This window comes from Vulpes vulpes, chromosome 15 (genome assembly GCF_048418805.1).
Source record: "Vulpes vulpes isolate BD-2025 chromosome 15, VulVul3, whole genome shotgun sequence".
Taxonomy (NCBI): Eukaryota; Metazoa; Chordata; class Mammalia; order Carnivora; family Canidae; genus Vulpes; species Vulpes vulpes.
The window spans coordinates 95828036-95850791 of NC_132794.1; positions in this window are offsets into that span (position 1 = coordinate 95828036).

Below are 22756 nucleotides of genomic sequence, written 5' to 3' on the forward strand. Positions count from 1 at the left end.
TATTGTTGCAGTAACACATTCTATCTCATGGTGCTCCAAAACCCAAGGAAAGAACTTGAGTCATGTTCATGTTGCCCTTGGTTTTTAGATTGTTTTATTTTGAAATCTATTGCATCTATGAGAAGAATTAAAGAAGCAAAATGAAACATTTGCTGGGGGGTGGAATCCCAGTTTTACTCCTCATTGGTTACAAAGGCTTCCCTACTTCCACTACATTAAAAATTATGGTTAGCTCAGGTGGGAATATACCTATCAATATTTGATTCCAGCTCCTTCACTAGTTGAGATTTAGATCCCAAATTTCTGGCTTTTGGCTAAATTGTTTCATCTCTCATTATCTCACATTCCTCATGTGTAAAATGGAGATAATAGTAGTGCATAGCTGATAAGACTAGTAATAAGAAAGAAACTGTATAACCTGTGTATAAACAACAGAATAGAAACTGTATAGTAAGCACACAAGAAATGTTAGCCAAGATTACATTTTCCTTTATATCACTTCTCAATAATTATCTCTATCTCATTGTTCTGTTAAAGCTTTTTACCTGTAAGGAAGTAAGATATTTATATTAAACAAATATGTATTTCTTTTGTAATAAATTTTCCCTTATTGGGACAGCTAAGTCTTGAAAGTATAGTTAGAATGTTCAACCCAACGTTTGTGCCATTATATTGATTCCTGCTCCTGACCGGCTACAAAGATGATATATTTTGTATTCAGTGAATATAAAATGTAAAATAACCAATTTTCTGAGTACCAGGATTTTAAGAGACATATCTTAATTTAAATAAAGGGCTTTCTAATTTTCTTTGCTTTGATGAAATGATGACACCCATCAAGTTGAACTCATGTCTATGATGCTTAATATTTCTGATGTAGGGATCCCTGGGTGGCACAGCGGTTTGGCGCCTGCCTTTGACCCAGGGCGCGATCCTGGAGACCCGGGAACGAATCCCACGTCAGGCTCCCTGCATGGAGCCTGCTTCTCCCTCTGCCTATGTCTCTGCCTCTCTCTCTCTCTCTCTCTCTCTCTCTCTCTCTCTCTGTGACTATCATAAATAAATAAAAAATAAAAATAAAAACAAAATTAAAAAAAATACTTCTGATGTAGGCTGGCCACCAATACAGAAAGAAAATTAACCCAAATGGAGCTATCACAAATGGTTCAGCCAGCAGCAAAAATAGTCTATGAGCTGAAAAATCAGCCAATAGGGAAAATATACAACAACAATAAAAATATCTCTCACCATTTAGATCTTTTAAAAAATATTATTAACTTTACAGAAGCAGCTGAACCACAGTCTGCACCCAATTGCTGACACTTTTTTCTAACCATATTGAGAATCCTTTCTCCCCAAGATATGCTTTTGCATCTTACCGCTTTGGGGAACCAATGGACGAAAAACAGTATTATTTATGTTAATTGTGCTGTGAACTGTATTAATAAAAGAGTTTAAAAAACATTTGTGATATTATGCATTTAAATTCTGTCTGTATCTTCACCCTTCGGTGACAGCAGCATTTGCACAAATGGTAGAGGACTGAAAATAAATTCATTTTTTGTGACAAGCTTGCAAATGTGAAGGGGAATATTAATGGCAAAGCATGGTCGAGTGGAAAACATTGAATTTTCACAAAAGAAAATTTCAAGTAGCAATGCACCCAAGAACAGAATTTAAGGGTAAGCAGGTAATTCATCCAGGTGAATTTCTATAAATTAGGCCTGCAGTAATGCAGCTGCCCTTGCTTAAAATGGAGGGCTACCCTGAGTGCTATTAAGGATATTAACAATTGATCTCTTCTTAACTCAAAGAAAAACAAAACAAAACAAAAAAATTCTAAGTAAAAAATCTTCCCAAGGTAGATGTATAATTAATAGTAGCTCACAGGAAGTAGAGGAGAACTCATTAACACTGTTCATACTTCCACTTAAATAGCTAGCATTCTATAGTTGCCATTGGCTTCCATGTGTTCTATGTGATAATTATTTAAATAAATAATTTCAATTTAATCTTATAATAATCCTTTATGTAAGAAGGGCAAATATTATCTTTCCAGAGTTAAGAAAACAGACCAGAGAAGTAGTGATTTGCCCAAGTTGACAGGCAGCTATTCTCTGCATTCAGACAATTAACTTTGTGAGAACAAACCCTTTCAGAGAAAATCCGTAGATACTGCTAAATCAAGTCTCTCAAGTTAGTCAGTCTTCCATACATTTACTGACTAGTAACATTTTATCTGTTTCAACAGAGATACTTTCTGCCATATACAGTATACTTCTGGCCTCATCACTAGTGCTACATAACAATATTACCACAAACATAGCAGCATAAAATGACACACATTCACTATCTCACAGGGTCTGTAGGTCAAAAATCTGAATATGATTAACCTGGATCTTCTGCCTACGGTCTCATAAGGCTGCAATAAAGGCTAATTTGTCTGGGCTTGCAGTTTTACCAGAGGATCAACTGGGGAAGCTTCTGCTTTGTAAGCTCACTCATGCCATTGGAAGAATTTAACCTTTTGCAGTTGTAGAACTGAGGGCTTCAATTTCTTCCTGACTATTGACCAGAGGCCATTCTCAGTTCCTAGAGGTCATCTATGGTTCCCTGCAATATGGAATTCTCCAACAGGGCCACTTGCTTCCTCAAACTAGCAAAGGAGGGAGAAATTCTAGCAAGAAGAGCACTACAATCTTGTGTAAATCATATAATCACATACAAATAATCATGCACATCCTCTCATTTATCATATTCTACTAGAAGAAAATCATATGTGTGGTCCACACTCACGGGTAGAGGATCACATAACAGTATGAATACCAGGAACCCAGAATCTCTAGGGCTACCCTAAAAGCACATTTGCCACAATCGTTATCAACTTATCCAATGATATGAGTTATTCATTGTATTTTTGCCCTTATGAAAAGGTTAGAAAAAATTTAAGTGTGCTGATGTTACTGATAACAACTATTAAATATAGCAATTCCATACAAAGCTAGAAACTTATATAAATATTAAGTCTGAAAAAAAAATATTAAGTCTGCCAGGTGCTATAGTTTAAATTGAAATGAAGAAAACAGGAAATTAAACATGTACAAAGTTCTAAATATATATTGACATGGTATCTTAAAGAAAATTGGGAATTTATAATTTGTTGTAGTTCTCTTAAAACTCTTATAAAGTATAAAGATACAGTTTAATTTTTGTACAAATTTCATACAATTACACATACATTCACTGGACATGAAAGCATTGCTTCTAGTTAATAAGTGGCCAAAAACTCAAAAGTAGATTCTGCAATACTTACGAGAGGTTTTTTCATCTCAAGGTTTTACTATCAAAGCTTAGATCTAATTATGGTAATGCTGCTTAAAATTGTCCAAAGGCTTGCTGTTGCATATAAAATAGAAAATCCCTAATAGTGCTGCAAAGAAGTGTAATCTGATTTCTGTTCATCCTTTCCAGGACTCTCCCCATACTCTTACCTCAACACTGTTGGCTTCTCATATAACCTACACCCTTGGTATATATCACTTGGGCAGCAATGAATGCTCCTTCATCGCTCTCCTGTTAATTTATCACTTACTAATATTGCAAGTAGGCTTTTCTCAGTAAAGGCAAGTTATTTTGTTAGTTCCTTAAGAGTGATGTTCCTTTCCTTTATAGAATTTATCTCAGCTCATAAGTATGTAGTTATTTAAAAGATGCATGGTTTGATAAATGCCTTCCAAGCCATTAGAGCAAAAGTTGGTAAAGGCAGGATTCATCAAGTCTAGTAATGTACATTACTGTATCCTTAGTGCAAGCATTGTACTCAAGACATACATGATCAGTAAATATGTTCATAGATGAATCAACCAACCAACTGACCAATCTATCAGTGATTACCAATGCTTTTACCCCTTCCCATCTCTTAATTCAATCTCTATTTTTTGCCCCATTGGAATCATTGATTTTTCTATGTACTTTTATTTTTTTAAGATATTATTTATTTCTTTGAGGGACACCTGGGTGGCTCTGCCATTGAGCATCTGCCTTCGGCTCAGGGTGTGATCCTGGAGACCTGGGATCAAGTCCCACATCAGGCACCCTGCATGGAGCTTGCTTCTCCCTCGGCCTATATGTCTGCCTTGCTCTGTGTGTCTCTCATGAATAAATAAATATTTTTTTTTAAAAAAAGATATTACTTATTTCTTTGAGAGAGAGAACATGAGCAGGGGGAGGAAAAGAGGGAGAAGCAGATTGCCCACTGATTAGGGAGCCCCAGGTGGGGCTCAATCCCAGGACCCCAAGATCATGACCTGAGCTGAAGGCAGACCCTTAACCAACTGAGACACCCAGGTGCCCCTCTATGTACTTTTAGAAGTAAACCATAACCCATTTTTATTATTATTATTTTTTAAGATTTTATTTATTTTATTCATGAGAGACACAGAGAGACAGAGAGGCAGAGACACAGGCGAGGGAGAAGCAGGCTCCATGCAGGGAGCCTGACGTGGGACTCGATCCTGGGTCTCCAGGATCACGCCCTGGGCTGCAGGCGGTGCTAAACCACTGGGCTACCAGGGCTGCCCCATAAACTTTTCTTTTTTTTAAGAACTTTATTTTTTTTTAAGATTTTATTTATTTATTCATGATAGAGAGAGAGAGAGAGAAAGGCAGAGACACAGGCAGAGGGAGAAGCAGGCTCCATGCCGGCAGCCCGATGTGGGACTCGATCTTGGGACTCCAGGACTGTGCCCTGGGCCAAAGGCAGGAGCCAAACCACTGAGCCACCCAGGGATCCCCTAACCCATTTTTAATATGTAAACAGGATGTGGGTTTTTGTTTTGTTTTGTTTTGGAGAATAAAGGGATGTGATTAAAACCTTGAAATTACAAGTACTTAAGAATTTTTTTTTGGGGGGGGTCTATTTTCAATGACGATTCGGCATTAAGCTTCTTGAAAGAAGAAGGTAATATGGAAGGAAGAAGATACTGGAATTTCTGGTATCAATTTCATCATGGGAAAGTAGGGCCCAATCTTTTATCTTCTGTAGCTTGCAAGAAAGAACTTTTGGAATTGGGGGATGGGGGGGGGGGGCTCTTGTTAAAGTCTTTGTTTTCTCCTGAATTTTTTGAATTGTAGTAAAGTAGCAAAACCTATTTTTTAAGAAATAAATTTCCTGAAAACTAAATATAGGAAGCAGTCCTCATAGAAGTTAAATATCTAAAGAGAATCCACTTTTTATATTAAAAGGAAATTTTAAAAGTAAAAAGAAATTAAAAGTTTTGTATCATGATCTCCTATTTAATCAGCAATTACATTCAAAATCAGAAGAAAGAAATTCACAGTGATTCTGAGATGAGTCTGCATGATTTACCCATTGTTATTTCATGCCAGTCTTGACATGGAGATTTAAATCTTAGAATAAATGCTGATTGTATACAGATCTCGGATAGCCACTCCCTCCTACATTCTATAATAACTATTTCAGCCGAGTTTCCCATTTGCTAGCTCTATAAGCGAACTACATGGGTTCTGCAATTGCAAATTGTTTTGTTGACCAGACTTAAGCAAATATGTGTTAAAATCAAATGAGTACATCACATGGGTCTTTTTGGATATCTCCTTTAACCTCTAAGAAATTTCTGTAGAGAAAATTTGGTTAAACTATCTCCATTAAACCCAGGATGGATGTTGCAATCAAAATCACAAAGAGTAAACACATCTGCTATATAAAAGGAAGCAACAGTGTCTGGAATCAGCTACCCTTTTCTCCTACTTCTGCTGCACAGAAAACTAGAGCAAGACACACTTTTCCCCAAAGCATTAATGGTACACTTAATCCAAAGAAAGAAGGTTCTTAAAACTTCAAATTGATTTTAACATTATTTTCTCTACACATAGCATCTCTGCTAAATTTCCCCCATTGTAACAAGACATTTGAGTCCCCAAACCATTTTTTATGTCATTGTTCAAATCTTCTATTATCAGTATTATTTGAAGTGAATGCCTAGATTTTAATGGGAAATGTTGCAATTATGTCTAAGGTTTTTAATCTCTTTGTAAGTAGGTTGAGCTTTTAAGAAATCTAGACACTTTTCATAAGGAAACAGAGGATTTATCTTCAGAGAGATCAATAGGGCAGAGCTTTCAGGCTGCCTCTAGTTACAAAACAGAAAGAAGTGTGAAGGCCATTTATTCGGAGCATTTGTTCCACACTGGGTCAACCAAGCCCCAAGCACCTGTTTTCTCTATTAGCACACACAGTGCCTGAATTACCCTGATTATTGTCTCAATTCTTCCTTTTACTTTGCCTATGGGGACAGTCTGCCAACATTCAGGGTTTCAACCAAGAATGACAAAAACCCACAGGAGGCTCCATTTAGCTCTTGCCAGCCAAGGAGAGAACTGGAGCAGAAATATGAGCTACTCATTAGACTTTCCCAGTTGATTTCAGCCTTTATCTATCCTTCTAACAATAACCGTAGGTATTTTTCAAATGTATATTATAGGTCAAATCACATAATTCACGTCAACTGTCCTCTAAGGCAGCTATTTTAAATAGCACCCAAATTTCCAAGTAAATGAGAATTTACTGATTCAAAGTTCCCAAGTCTATCAATAAGGTGTTGGCAGTTTCAGGATGGAAAGTATCACTGAGGAGGGTATTATGCTGAGTGAAGTAAGTCAATCGGAGAAGGACAAACAGTGTATGTTCTCATTCATTTGGGGAATATAAATAATAGTGAAAGGGAATAGAAGGGAAGGGAGAAGAAATGGGTAGGAAATATCAGAAAGGGAGACAGAACATAAAGACTCCTAACTCTGGGAAACGAACTAGGGGTGGTGGAAGGGGAGGAGGGCGGGGGGTGGGGGTGACTGGGTGACGGGCACTGAGGGGGACACTTGACGGGATGAGCACTGGGTGTTATTCTGTATGTTGGTAAATTGAACACCAATAAAAAATAAATTTATTATAAAAAAAATTTCTTACTACCCACCAAAGACAATTTAAAAAAAAAAAAGGAAAGTATCACTGAAACCTCAACAAGAAATGCATCAATGGACCTGTTTTGCTAGATTGCAAAATATGTGACTGTGGGATGTGGGATATGTGGGCTTGAAAAGTACACAGTTCAACATCACTTCCATTTCTACATCCAAGTAGCTAAGAAGAGCACATCCTGCCCAAAATGTGGAGGCAGTTAGATATGAGAACAGGCTATAAAGACATACATGGGGGTGCCTGGATGGTTCAGCTGGCAGAGCATGTAACTTTTGATTTCAGCGTTATAAGTTTGAGCCCTATGTTGGGTGTAGAGGTTACTAAAAAAATAAACTCTTTTAAAAAAAGGACATACATGACTTTATTTCTGTCCCTGCCTCCAGCCTATATTTTAAAAGAATACAATTTGATTAGGAAAGGAAGGGTACATATACAAATGCTAAGTAAAGGATAAAGGAAAAAGAACTTTAAAATCAGATCAACAAAAACGGTTTATGTATTAAAAGAGGGAGAGAGTATTTCTGCAGAGTCAAATGGCAAAGTAAGATATCAGAAAGACTTCAGAGAAGTAAGTGTACCTGTGAAGAATAAATTAGGAAGAAAAGGGGACACATCATGAGCAAGGTATTCAAAAAATCTGAGCATCTTTGAATGTGATCATCTTCATTCAGTTATAGTAAATCAAATAAGTAATTTTTTAACAAAAGACTTTACTCAAATAAAGAATGAATTTAGTATTCTTAAAGCTTGCTATCCAGTGCTAACAAGAATAGAGTGATTACTTTTAACAGCTGTAGGAAAGACTAAGCATGAGAAAGACAAAAAAGAACAAATGTCCAAACTCCAAAGAACTGGTACACTAGTTTCCTTATGCTGTTTAACAAGTTATCACAAACCTAGTAGCTTCAAATAACACATATGCATTTTTTTTACAGTGTTAGAAATCTGGGTTCAGTATAAATGGGTTTTTAGCTCACGGTATTACAAGCCTACAGTGATGGTATCAACCATCACTGTATCTGTGATCTTTTGTAGAGCTAATGGTCATCTTTCAAGTTCCTGTGCTTTTGGGCAAAATTTAGTTCCTTATGGTTGTAGGACTAAGGACTTTGCAAGGGCTTACTCAGTTCCTTGCCATGTGCACATCTCCATAGGCAATTCACAACACAGCAGTTTGCTTCTTCAAGACTAGCAGGAGAGTCTCTCTCTCCAGCCTGCCAAGATAGAGTCTTAGATAAGCATTCCATCATCTTTGACATTTAACATAACCAATAACATCTAATTACCTTTGCAATATTTTGCTGGTTAGAAATAAATTACAGATCCCATTCATACTTAAGGAGAAGGGTTTATACAAGGGTATGGATCACTGGGGCATCGCCTTACAGTATGCCCAATCCCACAAATGGAAATAACAATGATATCGACCTAAAGGCACAACTGGGCACTTCTATTTGAACAAGTATGGACTATGGTAATTCATTTTCTTTCTGTGTTTATAAAAGAATAAAATTTACACACAGTAACAACCTTAGACTCAGGCAACTGGACACTGTCCTGGGTCTTATGTATGATGTTGAATCCCCTCTTACGGCACTCTCTAGTTCTGTCCCTCCATATAGGAAGGGGGACGTGTGGGGCCAAAGAAATAAACCCAACTTGAGCTCACATATCTGTTTTATGCTGCTCTCTAGGTACTGGAGTCTCCAGAACTCCCTAGCTGAATAGCACCAGGCCTGCTTCCTATAGCATGTAGTCCTTTTCCTCAGTCTGCACTCCAAACCGAGAGCACCCTAATGATGTACATACCTTTAAATCCCGAGAGTTAGTCAAGAGGTGGCTCTTTTCAAGAAGGCACTGGCTGACAGGACTGGGACTTATGGTCTGAGGTCTCCACAAACATGCTCCTGGATCTCTACAGTACCACCTGGAATAAGGGGAAAGAATTGAAACTATAGACATTAGATGAAGGACTCTCCATTTGTTCTCTTTCCCTGTTATCAGTGGGCCTGTTTACATATAGAAAACAGAAATCCCACTTTGACCAGGTAATTTTATTCACGCTTATGGTGTGAAGTGACAGCCGACTCAAATATTTTCACTCTATGGTGAGTGAAGAATGGTCTCTTGAGGAGTTGGAATAAAAATGCTATCTCATCAATAAAAGCAAACACATGAAAACAAACAAACAAAACCTCACAACTGTTCAGGGGAAAAATAATTCCCATAAGGTAACTGATACTTAAATGTTTTATACCATGCATTTTTTTAAGGAAGTGAAAGGATATATGAGAATCAATTTAGACTCTTATCATATAAAGCATAAGAGATACAATAAAATATTGAATATAAAACTCAAAAGAGATACTGGAGAAAAATATCTCAAAAACACATTAATTAGATATACTGTTCAGAGATGAAAAAGACATGTCTGACTTGGGGTTTTAGTGCTAAGCACATGTGCTTTTGTGCATCCTCTATTACTAGAAGAATGCAAGAGTATCAGGTATTAATGCTACCCCTTGGAGGCTGTCCTGCCTGTTTACAATATGGTATTGGAGAGGTTTGAAAACTCAATAGCTCCCTTCCAAGTTTTCGGTTTCCAACTTCATGGCCATTCCAGATAAACATCTGTGCTTCATATCGTGTGCTGGGCACATTGCTACTGATGTGATATCAAATGGCTTTCCCTCCATCTGTTGCCTGCTGATATAACACTTGATTAAAAAATTTTTTTAAAGCAGTTCAGTCAAATCTCCACTTCCACAACATTTGACCCCTAAGAGGAAAGAAAATCTGGGCGAGAACTCACTTAACATTAATAGCAAAATGAATTTGCATAGATTGGACTTTTTGTAAGTTATTATCATTTAAGCGTCTTGGGAGGTATATATAATAATTGGCCACAGTTTTCACTTATTATATGCATCCTCACGCTGAAAACTTATGGCAGAAAATACATTTAATAAAAAGCCACAGAGAGTGTAGATGTGTATGCATGATGTTACACAGAAATATTCACTCCTTAGCTTATAACCTTTTTTTTTTCCAGGAGTATTCTGACAATATAGCTGGGTCACATCTAAAGTATAGTGAAAGTTAAGAAGATAAAGTCAAATGTGGTTAAACTTTTCACTTTAGTCTCATCAGTACTGACTTAACCGCCAGTTCAGCTTGCCAAACAATTTTTTAATTAAAAAAATGGCAATAATTTTTTTCATGAGACCCATGGCTTGAAAGTTTGTTTCCATTAATTAAACAGCACCTATCTACTCTTAATATGATCATTGTTTATTACAAAGGCATATTTGCAATTGCTAATCAATGTCCTTCAATATTCTGATACTACTTACATACTACAGGAATGTAGCTTGAGCTCTCCAGAAGTACGTTTTGAAAAAGAGTTAACAGGGGAAATCAAGCATGAGAAGGGGTGAAAGGGCAATTTTTATTGTGTAAGCATTTGGAAGGCAAAATTTATAAACTGATTTGCATAATAAACAGTGTTATGCTAATCTAGCATCAGAGAAACAGCTGTCACAGATCCAGAGAGAAACACAATTCTCCATTATATATTCTTGCCTCCTTTGTCATAAATTAATTGGTCATATACACTTGGGTTTATTTCTGGGTTTCCTATTCTTTTCTAAAGGTCTATCTATCTGTTTTTATGTCAGTACCATACTGTTTTGATTACTATACCTTTGAAATAGAGTTTCAAACAGGAATAGTGATGACGCCAAATTTGTTCTTTTTATTAAAGTTTGCTTTGGGTATTCTGAGTCTTTGTAGTTCCATATAAATTCTAGGATTATTTTCCTCTCTATTTCTGTGGAAAATGCCACTGGGATTTTGACAGCAGTTGTATTGAATCTTTAGATCACTTTTGGTAGTATTGACATTTTAATAATATGAATCCTCCCAATCTGTGAACATGGGATATCTTGCCATTTGTCTTTATCAACTTCTTTCATACATTTTGGTGTACAAATCTTTCACCTCCTTGGTTAAGTTTATCCCTAAATATTTTATTCTTTTTAATACTATTGTAAATCGGATTGTACTTAGTATCTTTTTTGCATAGTCTGTTCTAAATCATAAAAATGCAACCAATGTTTGTATATTGACTTTGTGTACTGCAAGTTTATTTCATTTATTAGTTCTAACAGGTTTAGAGTCTGTATGATATTTTATATACAAGATGTCATCTGTGGAGACAATTTTACTTTTCTGATTTAGCTGTCTTTTATTTAATTTTCTTGATTAATTATCCTTGCTAGAATTTCCAGGACTATGATGAGTAGAAGTGGTGAGAGTGGCAATACTTGTTATTTTACTGATCCTAAAGGAAAAGTGTTTAGCTTTTAACCATTGAGTATGATGGTATCTGTGGGCTTGCCATTTATGGCCTTTATTATGCTGATGTATTCCCTTGGTTTTTATTATTATTATTATTATTATTATTATTATTATTATTATTATTTTAGAGAGGGAGTGAGTGCAAGCAGAGGAGGGGCAGAAGGAGGAAGAGAGAGAGAATCCCAAGCAGGCTCCAAGCCCAACTCAGGGCTTGATCTTAAGATCCTGAGATCATGACCTAAGTTGAAATCAAGATGCTCAACCAACTCAGCCACCCCAGGCACTTCTTTCCTTTATTTTTTAACCAGAATATTTCAAAAGTTAACACTTGAAGAAAATACTCCTCTCATCATAAAGAACTAATCATCCAATAAAAAACAGTTACAAATTTAAGCAATTAGAGGTACATCATTCTCTGCATTTATCTTTATTATAAACCTATTCTTTAAAATATCACTGTAGATAATTTTTTAAAGATTTTATTTATTTATTCATGAGAGACACAGAGAGAAAGGCAGAGACATAGGCAGAGGGAGAAGCAGGCTCCCTAGGGGGAGCCTGATGTGGGATTCGATCCCAGGACCCCAGGATTATAAACTGAGCCAAAGGCAGATGTTGAACCACTGAGCCACCCAGGTGCCCCTGTACATAATATTTTTTTCAAAAAAAGGAAAAGCTCATTTTCACCAGTGATATTGAGGTATGTTCAATCTATCTTTATCAAACTCGTGAGCAATCTTTAAATCAATGCTATCAATCGAGGCCAATAGATTGCATGTTATATATGATAGAAACAATTATTCTCCTTAGGGGAACCTTGTTATTTAGAGCTTCTGCATCCATTCTCCAGGAAGGACTGGCAGCACACTACTAGTACTCACTGCACCTTCAGTATGTGAGGCAACACTCACTTTGTTGGAAGAATTCAGTTCTTTGCAACAGCCAGAAAAGGGCTTCAGTTTCTTGCTGGCTGTTGGCTGGAAGCCACGCTTACTTTTAGGAGCTGCCCACAATTTCTTGTTATGTGAGAATTCCCAAAACAACCACTTGCTTCCTCACAGTGAGCTAAGAAAGATTCCAGCAAGATGGACTACTATTTTATCAGGTATAATTATTTACATCCCATCTTTGCTATGTCCTATTGTTGAAGCAAGTCACAGGTTCTTCCCACACTCAAGCAAAGGAAATCATGTGATAGCATGACCAACAGGAAGTAAGGACCACCTTAATTTCGGTCTGCCACATAGGGGCAGAGCAAATATTTGTTGAAGTGAACCAGTGCCCCCCCCCCAAAGAACTCTGCCTCAGTTAGTCCTCAAATGCAAGATCAAAATGGGGGTAAGAAGGGTTTTAGACATTACATGCAAAGTTAGGGAAGTGAAGATTGGGGAGAGGATGGAGACATTAATTAAAACATGTAATTAGAACTTTGGTTTGATCGGTTTAAAATATTCTATTCCCTCATGCATTTATCTATATTATGTGCACTGTTTAATTCAAAGGGAAAAAATGCAAAATACAATGACTAAGATAGTTTATAAGGATTTCTGAAGATCTGCTTCTGTACCCATTTTCTCTGAGCACATCTGTCAAAATACCCTGTTTCTATCAGATGAGGTAAAAAGACTTCTGACATTTCAAATGCATCACCCTAATCAAATACTCATCCTCCAGATTGATTTCAGAGAATGTATTACAGACCTAAGGAATGTTCCAAATGCCTAACGTTTCAAGCACAATAGACCAACCTGGAAAAAAAGTTAGAGATAAAACTAAGAGGTTAGGGGTTTTAGATCAGGTGCCTTCATATTTGTTATGATAGAGGCAGGAAATTGTCCATATATGTTTTGGAGCAAATGAAAGCATATATCTGTGCAGGAATAGAACAACTCTTTGAATGACACATTTTAGTTTTGCTATTTGTAGTGCCAATTCAAAAACTGTCTGGGGCAAAGGAGAAGCTCTCTGTGTAAAACTTAAAACTTTCATTGGTCAGAAGATATGAGCTGCTGGTCTTCCTAGACTCTAAACTGTCATGGTAGAGAGACTGTACTGCAGATACTAGGTTGATAACATTTACTCTATTAAATATGACTTGGGAAAAGTAGTTTACCTCCTTTGAAACCCAGTATCGCTCTATAAAACGAGGATATATGTCTATCATTTCCATAGTCAGCCGATTGATCTTTAAAGACATTGTTTTGGGATGGGGCATCTGGCAACTGGCTCAGTCAGTTCAGTGTCTAGATCTTGGTTTTGGGTCAGGCAATGATCTCAGGGTTATGGGATCCAACCCTGAGTTGGACTCCTTGCTCAGGAAGGAGTCTGCTCAAGATTCTCTCTCTCCCTCCCCCTGCTAGCACACGCATGCACACACACACATTCTCTCTTCCAAATAAACAGATCTTTAAAAGATAATAAAATACAAAATAAAAGCATTGTCTGGGAAGCTTATTTAAAAATACTGACTCACCAATCTCTCCGCTAGAAATTGAGACAGCAGGATGGGCTGATCTGAGAATATGTATTTTTTTTTAATTTTTCCCCAGGAGATTATAATGTAGGTTTGGAAACTGCTGATCATTAAGTATATTTTATAATCAATACTTTGTGATTCTCCTATCAACAGACTACCAGGTCTTACAGGTCTTAGGGAGAAATGCTAATCATGAAAGTGTGAACCCTAAGGTTGACTTGATTTAGAAAACTAAATTATTGGTTCTTATTGTAAGAATAATGAGAGGATTTCTGGCTGATCAGAATTTGCCTCCATTTTAAACTCTTGTTATTTATTTTAGGTTGTGATTACTCTCCTTTATTTACCCACACCATAGACTATTTGTGTCCCCCCAAAATTCCTATGCTGAAACCTAATCTTCAATGTAATGTTATTTGGAGGTTTGGTCTTTGGAAGTGCTTAAATCATGAGGGTGGAGCCCTTATGAATGGGATTAATTAATGCATTTATAAAAGAGACTCCAGAGAGCTCCCTTGTCCTCTCCTCTGTGTGAGGACACAGCACAAAAGATGGTTGTCTACAAACTTGGAAGTGAGCACTCACCAGACACTAAATCTGCTGGTACATTGATCTTTGACTTCGCAGCCTCCAGAACTGTGAAGAGCTCATTTCTGTTGTTTAATAAGCCACCCAGTCTATGGTAATCTGTTACAGCTGCCTCTAAGGACTAAGACAATCCATTTCAAAACCTTAACTTCCGGTCAGTCATCATCATTTTTCTGAAGAAATACTTCATCTTACCTTCTGTTTTATTCCTTGGCTACAAGTTCCTTGTCACTTCCAGCCCTAGTTTATTTGCTTTCCACTTTGATTCACAGCACATATACAAAGAGGGTGCCAAAACTCCCACTATATAATTTGGCGTTCATAGGATCTGGGTTGCATTGTACCTGTGGCATAGGTATGGGGGGGATCAAATGGGCAATAAGAAATGTTAGAACAAAAGGAAAAATGGAAATAAACTTGAAACCTACTAAAGTGATGGAAACATACTTTCATATATGGAATGATGATCTGAGTTTATGAAACTTGATTCCCCTTCAATAGCTTCTGCTTCTCTACACACTTCAGGCATTACCCTTTAGCAAATGCAAAGGGTTTTTGCATTTAGACATTTTATTTGGTAGGTAGAATAATACCCTTCCCCAAATATGCCCCCCTTCATCATAATCTTAGAAGCTGTAAATGTTACTTAATATGCAAAAGGGACTTTGTAGATATGATTAAGTTAAAGACGCTGGGATAAAAAGATTTTAGTGGATTACCTGGGTAGGCTGAATCTAATCTCATGCATCTTTAAAGTTGGAGAACTTTTGCTATAATTAGAGAACCAGAGAAATGGCAGCCTAAGAAAGACCTCACTTGCTATTATTGGGTTTGAGAAAGAAGGAAGAGGGCCATGAGTCAAGGAATCCAAGATCTCCAGAAGCTAGAATAGGTGAGGAAACAGATTCTCTTCTACAGCCCCAAGGAAAAATGTAGACCTGCCAATTGCTTTATTTTAGCCCAATGAGGACTTTTAACTTACAATTATAAACACAAAATGTGTTGTCATTTGTGTCATCTTAAGCCTATAAGTTTGAGGTAATTTGTTATAGCAGCTAAACAACAACAATTTATCACCCAATAAAATGCTCACCATTTCCCTTGAAACTTCTTCAGCTGACTGGTAAACAAAGAGTGAATACCTCCTCCAAATACTTTGCTTTCTGAAGTTTTGCAACTTTTGTTCACAAATAGTTTAACCATTTGTGGTTTCCCCACACTCTTTGCCTCTCCATTTGATCCTACATTTCCTTTAAATTCCAAAGTCCTACTTTATTAACCTCGCTCATATTACATTAAATGCTATGTATGTTATTTAAATTTTCATAGCACTGTATTCACCATTAAATTCACTTTTTTTATAAGCTTATATTGTTGGTACTTTTGTCAGTATTTAACTCTTAAAAAATATTCTTTAAAAGGCAAATTCTATCTCATAACAATTTAAAATCCCAATTATGCCCCAAAGGGAGATAGAGTAGCTCTGTATTTAAATACTATAAACATTTGCTATAAAATCCATTCACCTGGAGGCTGAAGTCTAATAAAAAAAAAAAAGAGGTATTTAAAGATAAAGATGAGAGAAAAAATATTTTATGACAGCTACTTAACCAAAAGGGGGAAGGGATGATGAATTACTGTTACATAATGCTCTAGTCAAAGAGGGGAAGTGTGCTTGAGAAATGGTAAAGCAAATGACAAAGACCTTGACTGGAAATTCCATCTCCTAGAGAACAAAGCAATCTAGGAGAGCAGTAGTTCTCAACCAGTGTAATATAACTGCTAACAAGACACGTGACAATGTCTGGAGACATTATTACTGGAGGAAGGTGCTACTGTCATCTGATGGACAGAAACCAGGATATTGCAAAACAGCATGCAATACATAGGATGGCACCTCACAACAAAAACTTATCCAGCCTAAAATTCAATAATGTTGAAGTTGAGAGATTTTTTTTTAAGATTTTATTTATTTATTTATTCATGAGAGACACAGAGAGAAAGAGAGGCAGAGACACAGGCAGAGGGAGAAGCAGGCTCCATGCAGGGAGCCTGACGTGGGACCCGATCCTAGGACTCCAGGATCATGCCCCGGGCTGAAGGCAGGCGCTAAACCAGCTGAGCCACTCAGGGATCCCAAGTTGAGAGATTTAAACTGACTTTGGCCTGAAAAGGAGTATTGATTGGTGAAATAAAAGTGGCATAATTTCACAATGGGCTTTGAAATAACAGTTAACTGTGAATAAAATGAACAATTTCCTTGTTCAGCTCTAATATATGTGGCTATCAAATATCTAACATGGATTTTCAAGGAGCCAACTTTTTCTATATTTAGGTCATAGGAGTGATTCCATAACATTTCACACTGGAAGGATGTTGGCTTGAGGAGATTGTGATGTTCTAAGAAACATAATTTGAAGTCACAGGTATAAAAGGTACCAACACAGGGAATGTAATTTAATGGTATAAGAGCATTGTGTGGTGAAAGGTGGCAGCTCCACTTGTGGTGAGCATAGACTACTGTATTGAGTCATTGAATCACTGTTGTACACCTGAAACTAACACAATGTGTATCAATCATACTTCATTTTTTTTAAAAAAGGAAAACACATAATTCTAACCATGCAATTGTAAAGCACCTCAGTGATATAGAAAAAGGAAACCAGGGTGGTTGTGTAACAAAACCTGTAAAAAGATCAAATGAATGAGGAAATATAGAGACAATATAAAAAATGATATCATGACAAGCCGTGATGACTATTGTCAGCAAAACCAAAACTACTTTGTAAAAAGGATTAAGAAATGAGAAAACATCAATTGTTTTAATGTCAGTGATTGAGAAAGATACACTTGAGCTATTCTACACCTACATTTTCTGCCTTTTCTGATAAAGAAAATTACATGCAAGTAATTGTGGTAAATGGTTAGGGAAGGTCTAAAATGGGTGAGGAGACTAAACAATATTATAGCAATTACAGTCTGAAGGACTGCATCCTGGGATGCTGAGGGACCCAAGTGAGTTTTCCAGTCTAAAATCGGGCTCTTGGAAGAATCATATAGAATGGGAATGATGCAAAGAAACTGGAAATGGGCTGATGTCTTTTCAAGACTCAGAAGGAAACAGGTAGAGTTTCAAACTTCTCACAGGCAAACTTTATGTCATTTCCAGGAAAAATTCAAGAAAGATGTTTTAATGGAGTGGTGTGTGAGCATTGGGAGGCAGAAATGGATTTGTTAAATACATGAGTAATTGAAAATGAGCAGTCTCATACTAATCACATTCCATTTTTTGTAGAATTGAGAGATAGTTAAGTTAAACATTGTACACATGGGATAGCTGGGTTGCAGTAAATTTGGAAATCTTTTATTGATATCTATGTGTAGTATATAAAAATGAGTTTGAAACAAGGAAAATTTAGGAGATTCATAATTGATTAAAGTTCCCTATTTAAAGAGTAGCACCTAAAGAAATGACTCCTAATTGGGCTTATCTCGATCAATATTTTAATCAGTGATCCTGCTGAAGGTGTCGGAGACCCTATTTATCAAATTTGCAGTGACATAAGCCTGAGATTATGACTACAATACATAAAATTATCAGGATCTTAAATTAACTAGATGGAATCCTAGAAAAAGAAACATAGTAAATCTTCACAAATTCATAGTGTATTAGGGTTGGAGAAAATTTTAGTTGAAATCTTCTTTTGTAGGCCAAGAAAATAGGCCACAGAACGTTAACTGTAAGTAGTTCACATATGGTTTACAGGAAAGCAGGAACCCAATGAGTTTCTAGGAAGATAAAGGGCTGATTCATTTAAAACATGCACATACAGCCACAATAGGGATGATTGTCTCAAGCAATTATTTACATTTCAATAACTTACAAATTATTGAGCTAACAAATATAGCAGAAACAAAACAAACTATCAAAAATTAAAAGACCTGGGCAGCCCTGGTGGCGCAGCAGTTTAGCGCCGCCTGCAGCCCAGGGCGTGATCCTGGAGGTCCAGGATAGAGTCCCACGTCGGGCTCCCTGCATGGAGCCCGCTTCCCCTCTGCCTGTCTCTCTGCCTGTCTCTCTCTCTCTCTCTCTCTCTGAATGAATAAATAAATAATCTTTAAAAAAAATTAAAAGACCTACTGCATCTTATTCTGCATAAGTAAAGCTATAGTTCTTGATGACAAAAAGGTAACCATGTCCAGATTTCTTCCCTTTAGTTTCAGTACATTTAGGAAGTGTACTATAGCTATTTACAGACACTAAAAAGAGAAATCAATCACCCTGTATACTGAGGCTTTGTTTTTGAAAAAAATGATCCACATGGGACTAAACATATAAAGAATGCCTTTGTAAGGCAAACAGATGTGCTGGGGGGAAAAAATTAAACTTTATTGTTAGCAATGCTTATTATAGAAATGAAAATACACTATGATATCCTGAGTTCCTGGGTAATGCCAATAAAATGTATGTGCTGGCAAAAGAACTTGCTGTCACTACCAGATAACATCAGATCAGATCGAACAGAAAGCCATGGGCTTTTATTTTTTTATTTATTTTTTTTTAGCCATGGGCTTTTAAAAAGTCTTCAGGTAAGAGTGTTGATAAAACAAACAAACGAAAACAAATTAGCAACTATTATGACATGAACAAGTACCATCATGATATGTCATAAAAGAAATAATTTCAAAATCAAAAAAGTAGGAAAGGGAAATATTAAAGAACCATTTAAAATTAATGGCAATAGCATTAAGAATTGACAACGTTCTCATTTTGCTATAAACCAGTAAAAGTAGCACTGGGAAAAATGCTCCATAATCTTAATACCCCCCTACTCAAAATCATACTGTCTAGAACAATCATCTTAAATGTTTTGGAAATCATATCTTACCATACTGGACATAGAAGACCTTAGCATATCATTCTTTCTTTGACAGAAGGAACCATTCATTAAAAGTCACGACTGTCAATCACATTATGTATACTTGAAACAATTCTTGAATTGAAAGATTTACCTCCCCTCATACAAATTTCCTAAATCTCTTCAAACCTTGCTTGCCCAGTCCTCAAAGTGAGTGACATGGTTGGCAGGCAAAGGCATTCACTTAGTATCTGAAGGAAATGAGATTATGCCTCCCTTCAAAACCCCTTAGAACCATTTCAGTTATTAGAGATTATTTTTATTATCAGTGTTGAAATGTTTTCTATGGTAAGAGAATGGCAAATGTTACATTAGCTACAGAATTAGGAGTTTTGCCCAGACTAATGAAACTGAAAATAGTTTTAAAAGTCAGAAAAAGCTTTATGTTGTAAGTAGATGGCATAGAGCTGTCAAAATAAGAATAATTTTGGAGGGGATGGTTGTCGGTGGGAAAGGAAAGAAAAAGAGTTTAAGAAAGAATTGTAGCGGGCAGCCTGGGTGACTCAGCGGTTTAGCGCTGCTTTCATCCAGGGTGTGATCCTGGAGACCCGGGATCGAGTCCCACGTCCAGCCCCTTGCATGCATGGGGCCTGCTTCTGCCTCTCTGTGTCTCTCATGAATAAATAAAATAAAATCTTTAAAAAAATAAAAAAGAAAGAAAGAATTGTAGCAAATTGCATAATCCGAAGGAAGGCTCTCTAGATCCACTATCTCCAAAGTACTAGCTTAATTTGTTTTCTGGTCTGAGCATCAGTTGGGAATTCACTTCAAAAGCATGATTTTACTTATAATTAGAAGCTTATTACACTTTATGTGTAATAAGTTAGCTTATGAACAACCACTTAAAAAAGGGACTGGTAATCCTTTATTACATTAAAGATCTCTCCTAGGAAAGAATTGCCAGTGTTCATTCAATGTTGATGCCACTGCAGGGCTAGTATTTATGCAGAATTATATAGGAAGAGCAGATCTCATTTCATAAGTATTCTTCTTGAAAAAATATAGGGGTCTCCCATAGAGAAGCCCCATGTCATATATTATTCTTTTCAACCTAAGTTCTAAATATATTTGCTATCTGCAAAAAGAGACTAACTGGAGTTTAGCCACTGAGCAGTACATAAGGACCTAGTTACACAGCACTGTCTTGGTAAAGGCGGTGAACTAAGTCTCATTTGAATTTAAAACTTGAAATGACTGTTCACTTGAAATTACATAAGATTTGATTGAGTTACACATTTCCATCCATGCTCAGTGTATATGTGTGGTAATGAGCCATCATTCCTTATAATAGACCTTCTGTATCCCTTGCTACATTTTTATATAAAAATGGATTCTATAATCTGTTATGGTCTAAATATTTACCTTGTATGAGTATGAATGATCATCCCAATTCTATATTTATACGGCACATTTTGTTTCCCTCAAAAAATCACATTACTTCATTTCAACCTGCTAACATAATTAACCAGTAATCATTAGCCCCCACATCTGGTACTCAACTCACTTAAACAACTTATCCCATAACACTAAACAGAAAAGCTCTGGGAACCTCTACTCAGAAACGAAAAGATCCTACTTCTCTCCCACAAATAACATCTTTTCAAGCATGTATAGTGTCTCTATAATCACACGCATGATATATTGTCTGACAGAATGAGCTGTTTTTCATGCATCATTCCAAACCATGTCATCTTAAGGGCATCAACTTAGACTTCTTTGAATCTCTGATATACACTATAACGTATTTGGCTTAAATGAGTATGAAAATCAGTTTGGCAAAAATACACCTAATTATTACTGTAAGATAATAAGCTATCTAACTACTGGAAAATTGCAAAATGGGATCTGTTTAATGTTAAGGTCCCAAATATGAAGTGACTTTTCCCTTCAAAGAGTCAAGAAAACTCTCTCATTGGTAAGTATTGACATCATAAGTCACATGAATGCCCTGCTCCAAGTTCTATCAGAAATGGATAGAAACTTAGATGTGATGGATTCTATTTGAGTGAAATAATGACACAAAAGAATATAAACTCTATGCTTCTATGTATATAAAATTAAAAAAAAAAAAAACTAGACTATTCTATGGTGCCAGAAATCAGGATGGTGGTTGGTTGCTTTTGGGGAGAAGTTAGAAAAGGATGATTGGGAGTGGTTTCTAGAATGCAATAATGTTCTGTCTCTTGATTTTTGTGGTGGTTACATGGGTGTGTTTATTTCATAATAATTCACAAAACCTTTCATTTATAATTTGTGAACTTTTTGTGAAGGTTAGATTTCATTACAAAATTTAATATACACAAATGCCTAAGCCTACTTCCAACCAATTAAATCAGAATCTCTAGAGATTGAGCCCAAGCACTGGTAATTTTTCAAAGCTCAGAGTGCTGATTATGCTTTATTTGCTTCCCCACTCCTGGCCATTCTTGGATTTGTACTGTGGGAGGCTTACAGCTAAGAACTGCCTTACCCAGCCCCCTTACCCACTGTCTTACCCACCCCCCAATGGATTTGGGAATAGTAGAAATCTGGAGAAGAGGAAGGATATCATAGGATTTGTTCCTTCCGCCATGCTGTCCTCCTGATTGACTGTGATTCTGGGTATGGCAGTGTTTCCTCCAGTGACCACGACAGTGACTTTTACTGGGCTCAAATTATACTCTTCCTTTCCTTTGCTTCATTGGTCTAGGTGTAATAATGGCATCTGAGAAACCTGACTCTTGTAAAAAACCTATTTGTGAATTTTCAGGCCTGACCATAGGCAATCACAAGTGCTTTTACCTGGGTGGGCCTCATGGGGGAAAGTTGCCCTGCCCACACTTGACGTCGTATACAACTAATACATTCCATGCCCTGGAGAGAGTTGAAGGCAAAGGTTCAGACCTCTCTGGTTGGACATGTTCTTAACACATTTGTATTCTATGCCTTTTGACTTCATTCCTGGGTCTCTATCTGAGGCCTGGGGCATAGGTCTTCTTCAGGTGCTTCCACTGAGACTTCTTGGGGGAGAACAGAGAAACCCTGAGATGTTTGCCCACCCTATCTCAATACCTAACACTTTTCATTCCTAGCCCTTCTCACTTACCCACTCTCTCCCCATTTCTCCCCAACTCAAGGGTCTATTAAACTGCCACAGGCTTTTATTTGGGGCTCCCTCAACATTGAGATGACCTTCACATCCAGGCTAACCTATTTGACTCTTGACTGGAGTGCCATTCCATGTAGAACAATGGAACACTGAGAGTCTAGACTTTTTCTGGTTTTAGATTTTTGCTTGTCTTACCATCTCAGTCAACTGACTGAGGCTTAACTCTCATTCTTGGCTTGTTCCTTTAATTGGATACTCCAACACTTCGCAGTTCAGCTCTCCCTCTCTCAGCTCAAGGGAGCTCCTGACGGCATGTTGCTGCTGATACT